Consider the following 7,226-nt stretch of genomic DNA (forward strand, 5'->3'; position numbering starts at 1 on the left):
GTGCAAACTTACATCAATTATTCAAAGTTTTCACTATTTGTTTTAACTTGGTATTGGTAAAATAATTCTACCACTATACCTTTTTGTGAGCATAGAATTAAAAAAAACATATCTATATTATATCTGCAGTTACGTTTGATCAACACAAATATTATTTCCGATAACTTTTTAAAACAATTGTTTGAAACATTTTAATAAAAAGTTAATTATTAAAATTTTGTTTTTAGTAAAAAATCAAATACAATAGCTGTTTATACTTTTGTTTGTGTTCGAAGTTTATTGCCAATACCAACCATAAGTTAACATTAGTCTGCGAAAACAACAAGCAAAATTGTTTATGACGTATCAATCAAAACTGCTAACGCGGAAAAACAAATTTATAAAGCATGCTTGCTAAATTTACCAGCTTAGTTAAAAAAATTAATATTTAACGACAAATCGTTTACAATGATTGGGTGTTTGTTGTTTTGAACTTTTATTAGTTTATTTGTGATAGTGTTTTCTAATCACGTATAACAAAACTAATGTTTAAGTAAATATTTTCTGACGCCGTTTATGTTTATTCAGTTTTACTACACCGGCTTTTAAAAGGACTAAGTATATTCTGTTAATAATTTTGATGTAACTAACATTAATCTTGTAATGCGATAATAAAAAGTTTTGTAAATATTCTTTATTGTCTGCTGCAAAAGAATGAAATAAATAAAAGCAAAAGAACAGAAAAAGTTAATGAAACAAAAATAAAACATAAGTCTTCACAGTAAACGAAATACGATGCTTAAGAAAAAAAATCCAAACAGTTTTAAAGTATAAAGTATTTAAACTTTTTTTAAAATATTGGAAGCTTTGTAATGTATTAAAAAAAGTCAAATCATAAAAAATCTGAACAACATAAATGAAAAACAAATATATTTATCATATTTTTGATAGAAAAAATTTTTGTTGAAAAATATAAAGAATAAGAGACTAAGCCCAAAAAATAAACAGCTTAATAACGATAAAATTTAAATTCTTTTATTTTTTATTATTTAAACAAAAATGTCGAAGTAATAAATCTTAGAAGCAATGAAAAAACTTAACATATTTTACGTGTTACTAAAATAATTACTTTAAAAGCAAAAGTAAGCAATATCAGGAATCTAGTACAAAGTTTATCTCGAAAAATAAAAACTTTGCAGAAAACATTTTCAATTTTATCTGTAACAGTTTGATGTGTTGTCCCACAGACTTTTACGTTTTGTCAAGAAAAACAAATGAATAGGAAACGGTTTTAAAATATTAGTAGCAATTTCATTTTTCATTTGTAGTAGTATGACGTGTTGTCCCACAAACAACTCGTATATCCGATTGATGACGTCATAGCGGAAATGCAAACCTCACGCGAAACTCCGAGACAATGGAAGAATGTTCCGACACTGAAAATTTTAAAATTAAAAATTGACCAAATTAAAAACAGAATAAAAATTTAACAACTATTAATTAACAAATAAAGCGTTCAGGCATTATTCAAGCAAACCAAACCAAAAATACTCCGAATGTATGAATTTGCATGTTCAAAATAAAAATACAGTTTCAAATACAATGTATTTTATTATTATAACTCACATGAACTCTTTCTTCTTATTTTGTGCGTCCGTTGTTTTTTCTCTCAGAACAAATTTTCTCGCGCCTCTACAGTACAAACGCATATACTCTTCCCAAGTGAAACTGTTCGGATCGAAGTTGAACGTCTGAAAAATAGTATGTTTATGAATTTAGTTAAAAAAGTATCTAAATAAATTATACATTATAAAATTTTATTAAATTAATAGCATGTATTAAACAAAATTGAAAAAATTGAATGTTTATGAATTTGTCTAAAAAGAAGTATTAAAAAATGACTAAGAGGGTTTACATTTCGAAGTAATCTTAACAACATAAACAAAATATACAAAATAGTAGAAAAATTATTGTTAAGTTTATTTTTTTGATAAAAAGGTAATTCAAGACTCAAGTTAAAGAACAAACTTTTTGATCTTTTTCGTTCAAGGACATCAGTAAATTTTTTGATTTTTTCCACTGAAAATCGTGGCAATACATAAAGAAAGGCTCCATAACTTCCATACCAGCCCGCAACTTTTTGTATATCATAACAGCTCTGAAAATATATAGTTTTGATTAAGATCATTTTGTAAACAAAATTAGATTTTAAATAAACATATTAAATATCAAACCAGTTATTCAGAATATGTTTAAATTAAAGTTTGCGGTCAAGTAGCTAAAAACAAAGATATTTTATTATTGGTTAGCTAACAAAAGCTATACAAACATGAGGTAATACAATAAAAGAAAACAACTACTTTAATTTTATTTGTAAAACTATTTTTCATGCTATGCAATGATCAAAAAACTACTTCAAGTAACATTGTATTATAACTTAAGACTATAGCAGAAAACTATATTACAACTATTATACTTTTCACACTATGTACAACGCTGTTCAAAAACAAACACATTAAAACACTATGTTTTTACACTAACAAAACTTTTACACCACTTACCTTGGTGTTTGTCCGCTCAAACGAGCCAAGATGTCGACTATGAAGCTGGGAATGTATTCTTTGAAGAATGACCTCACTTCGTATAATTTCTTGTTGTAAGTCACGCTCGTGTTGTGGGGTGCTATCATGTCCGCAGGCTCTTTTTTACCCCAAATTTGTAGACCATCGACTGTAAAGATGTTTAAAGTAAAAACTGTATAACAAATTTTTTGTATTTAAGCTTTGGAATTAGGTGAAGATAAAAAATAAATTAAAATATAATGTAACACAAGTAAAAGTCTAATTTAGCTCGGGATTAAAATAAAAAAACTTTGCTTTAAACTTTGCTAGAATAAACATAGTTTAAGTGCTAAATTAAGTGATATTCCTATAAATATAGATATTTTATTTTACTTTCAAAATACTGAAATTTTTAAAAAATACTTTTATAAATTAAAACTATATGTACTGAATTTAGTTAAGAAAACATGAACGTATTTTGTTGAAGTTTTTTTAGGCAGAAAAATATATAGTAAACTTTTCACAATTCAACAAGTTCGTCTTTAAACAACTTTTAACTTGATCGTGTGTTTTTATTTAAACATACTTTTACAAACATGTTTTTTTTTAATAAAATCAAATTACCTATATGCTGAATTGGAAAAGGGTTTTGTGCGCAAGTGGTAATGTGATAGCAAGGAACTTGTTTTGATTTTTTAACAAATCTTTCAGCAGGTGAATCCGTATCTGTGAGAACAAAAACAGATATATAAAACATGTTTAAACGTTATTCAACTAATATCTTTGTAGAAAACTTGAACTTTTTATTTGTAGTAAATATGCTTTATATACTACTAAAATACTGTCTAAGTTTTTGTATTGTTTTCAAATCTAGTTAAATAAAAGTAAATGCGTCTTAACGCTTTACAAAATTAATAAAAACCCATTCATCTTACTTTTTTCACAATGTTTATTATTATATTATGCCAAAAGCTTCTTTAGTAAAACATACGCAAAAAAATTTATTACTTTAAAGCACTACTTAAAACCTTGTTTGTTTTTATTACTTTGTAAAACTTAATGTTTTTACCTGATAAAATAGAAGAGTCAGATTCTTCTGAAAATGTTGATTCGTGAGAAGAGTATCCTTCGGAATTGATCTCATCCATAGAAGAAGATTGCAATCCCAATCTCAATCCGAGCTTTGACCTTTTAATGTTTTTAGTTTAAATATATATCTTTTGAATTTTAAAAAATTGTAATTGTATTTGGAGACAGTAGGTTTGTAAAATAAAAAGAAAAAAATTTAAACTTGCAAAATTTGATAGCTAATAATTAGGAAATTATCAAAAACGATTTCAAAAACTAATAGTATAAGCTGTTTTAATAAAGGACTCTGATAATAATGTTTTAGAAAAACAAATATATGGAACAGACTTTTAAGTCAAACTTTTAAGTTTTTACAAAAATATCCACAACAAATTCATCCCATAAACCTCTTTTGGTTGTTGGCATCAACAGCGGTTTTCATCGCCGCAACAATGCAGCCGTTCACGACGAAGTCAACCGGAACGAGATCGGCGTTTATCTGATTGTCGGCGTTGGCCAGCTTGCAAATTCCCTTCAAGTTGGCGGCGACGAAGGCGGTGGGCCCGTACACGTTGGTGATTCACCCTTGGTGGGGTTCCAGCAAGGAGGGGGTTATCATGCCGGGTCGCACGATACAGCAGGGGATTTCCCCACACTCGTTCATAATAGCCTCCTCTGCCCAAGCTTTCGTCAGTGTGTATGTGTTCGGCCTGTTTGTTTATACATTTTGTTATTTTATTATTTTGTTATATATGCATTTATATTTCGTCATAATGTATGTGTTCGGCCTGTTTGTTTATACATTTTGTTATTTTATCATATTGTTATATATGCATTTATATTTCGTCATAATGTATGTGTTCGGCCTTTTTGTTTTGAATGGATTTTGATGTTTTTTGAATTTTAGTGTAATCGTTACAATTTTTAACTCAAACTAGTAATTTAAATATAGTTATTAGTGTCTCATTGAAAACTTCAAAACATCCAACTAAAAAAAAATTATACATAAATTGATGTACCATTAAATAAGTACTAAAAAAATAGACAATAAAACTCACAATCCATCTAATAATTGTGGCAGCATTCCAGCGAGTTGCTCGTCGTTCAAAAACTTCAAAGACTTTTAAAATTCCTGTAGTCGACGTTTCTTCTGTATATTTTCTCCTCTACGACGTCACAGTGGTTGTGCGAGTTGACGAAGGCGGTGCTGACGTGAACGAAGGACTCCAAATGGTGACCTGGCGAGCAGTTTCACGATTCTCCTAGTGCACTGAACATTCATCTCGAATGCTATCCTGTTTGTAGATGAAAAATTTTATATTAAGATGTTGTTTTATTATTTTATTGAGGACTGAACGTTCATCTATCTTGTTTGAAATTATAATTTATGGTCAACAAATAATAATTATTCCATTCTGATAAAATCTTATTACTAAAGCTATGTGGTGTCGTTATTAAAAAGTAATATTGATTATAATTAAAATTAGCTTTAGGACATGCTTAATTTTTGAAGTAATACTTTCTAACTGTTTTGTATCATCAATAGTAATAAATAAAATAATATTTAAACTTTAAATAATGATAAAAAAAAAAAAAACATTAGAAAATCTACCAAGTTATTTCAATCAACTACCTGATAATTTCGTTGAACTTCAAAGTGGCAGCGCAGTGAATGAAAACGTTCACTTCGTTTCTCAACAATCTCCTCGACTGGCGGCTCAAACCGAGATCTTTGGCCTCCAAGTCGCAACTGACAAATGCAAGTTTGTCCATGAAGCTCGGGTGAACTTTCTTAACTCGATCGAAGCACTGTTAAATATTTAAAATTAAGACATTTGTGAGTAGCAAAATATAGTTTTTCAAAACAAAACAACAGTCAAAAACAACTAACTGTTTGTTATGATGTATTAAAAAAACTTTTAAAAACACTGTAAGCTATTTTTAACTTGTTAACTATAAAAAAAAGGTTTGTTTCTGAAAACATCTTTATTATTTCTTGTTGTTTGTTTTGTTTATCGGCTTTGTTTTCGTTAGCAACAACTTTAAAACAAACAAACAGGTTTATCAGCGAGCGACTTGAGACGATCTTCGGGAGTCACTCCCCTCTTGTTCCTGATCAGCAAGATTATCTTCTTCACATCCGGGCAGCTGTACAGCAGCTTCTCAACAATCCCCTGACCCAGGAATCCGGTTCCACCCGTCAGCGCCACGGTTTTTCCCGCGTAAAATTCAGCGGTTGGCTGGTACTGGGGTGTCGGTTGGTTCTGTTTGAAGTTTATTGTTAATAGGTAACATTGTATAAAAAATTTTGTTTGTTAATAAGGTGCATTTTTTATTAAGGGAAACTCGTTGTAAAGCTTGGAGTTATGAATATTTCTTTCTACAATAACAACATTTAGAATTGTTAAGATTTTAGTTTAATCTACAGTATACTTTAAGCATTTTAACTTTTAATAATACAAAACTTTTAATATTTTAAAAATTCTTTTAAATTAATAGGCAAAGCAACCAAGATTAATAAAATTTTGATTTAAATTAGGTAAAGTTTAGAAACAATAATTTTTTTAAACCTAGTCAATAAGTTTTTTAAGCTGTGAACAAATTTTAGGTTTCAAAGATATTTGATTTTGTTAGATTGTCGTAACAAAAAACTAGCCAATTGAAAAAAGTCATATAGCCTCACTGTAGCGTATATAAAAAATATCTGTTTAACAAATTTTAGTTAATAAAAAGAAAACCCTTATTCTACATATCAACAACTATTACCTTTACAAGCATGTTTGTATGATATTTTTTTGCTTCAGTTGCAGTGTCAACTAACAAGAGTATTGTTTTTGATTTTAAGCCTACTAGGCTGTTATATATATTTTTTTGTTGAGAGAGAGAAAAAATTAAAAGAGTAAACATATTCAACCGGCGTTTTACTGAAAATTTAAAGCTAGTAAACAATTATCATCAGTTTGTAACGTTTCGTAAGTTGTTTAATGTTTTGGCTGTAAAACAGCAATTATTCAAGTAAAAACAAACTTTTATGGGTCGATAAAATCACAAACAAACAAATTATCATAACTTTTTGCAATTACTTTGTAAAAAAATTATTATTCTAATTTGCTTGCTACAAACTTTCTTCAAAACTTGTTTTCATTAATAAAACACTTTTTTTAGAAATTAAAGGTAATATATTTGGTTGAAGCTTTAATAATTAATCAAATAACAGTTTAAAAACATTAACTTAAGTTTTATAATCTGTTTTATTAAACTATTATTACAAACACCTTCTACAATACCGGTATAAATGATTTTCAAAATCAAAAATATCAAATTCTTCTTGTATAATAGCAGATAATTTTTCTTTATTAAATAGTTCATTGTTTTAAATATCAAAAAAATTTGGTCAAAAAATTTTTCTGACTAACCTTTTGTGTACGTAACTCTATTTATAAATATAACTTTTTAAAACTCTTTAAACTTTCCTACATAATAAAGTTTTAGTAAGATATTTGAACATGTATATTGTTTACTTATGTGATATTTTGATAAAATTTTAAAAGGGTAGTTTATTTAACAGTATATCTAGTACTTACATTGGTATTTTTTTTGTTTTTTGTATTTATGACG

At 27.8% G+C, this 7,226-nt stretch overlaps 1 pseudogene; it reads right to left on the bottom strand.

The window, feature by feature from the left end:
- Positions 1–1,297: 1,297 nt before the first annotated feature.
- Positions 1,298–6,386, bottom strand: LOC145833050 (fatty acyl-CoA reductase 1-like; annotated as a pseudogene).
- Between the last annotated feature and the right edge of the window lie 840 nt (positions 6,387–7,226).

Source organism: Thalia democratica, chromosome 4 (assembly GCF_965202585.1).
Source record: "Thalia democratica chromosome 4, ktThaDemo2.hap1.1, whole genome shotgun sequence".
NCBI lineage: Eukaryota > Metazoa > Chordata > Thaliacea > Salpida > Salpidae > Thalia > Thalia democratica.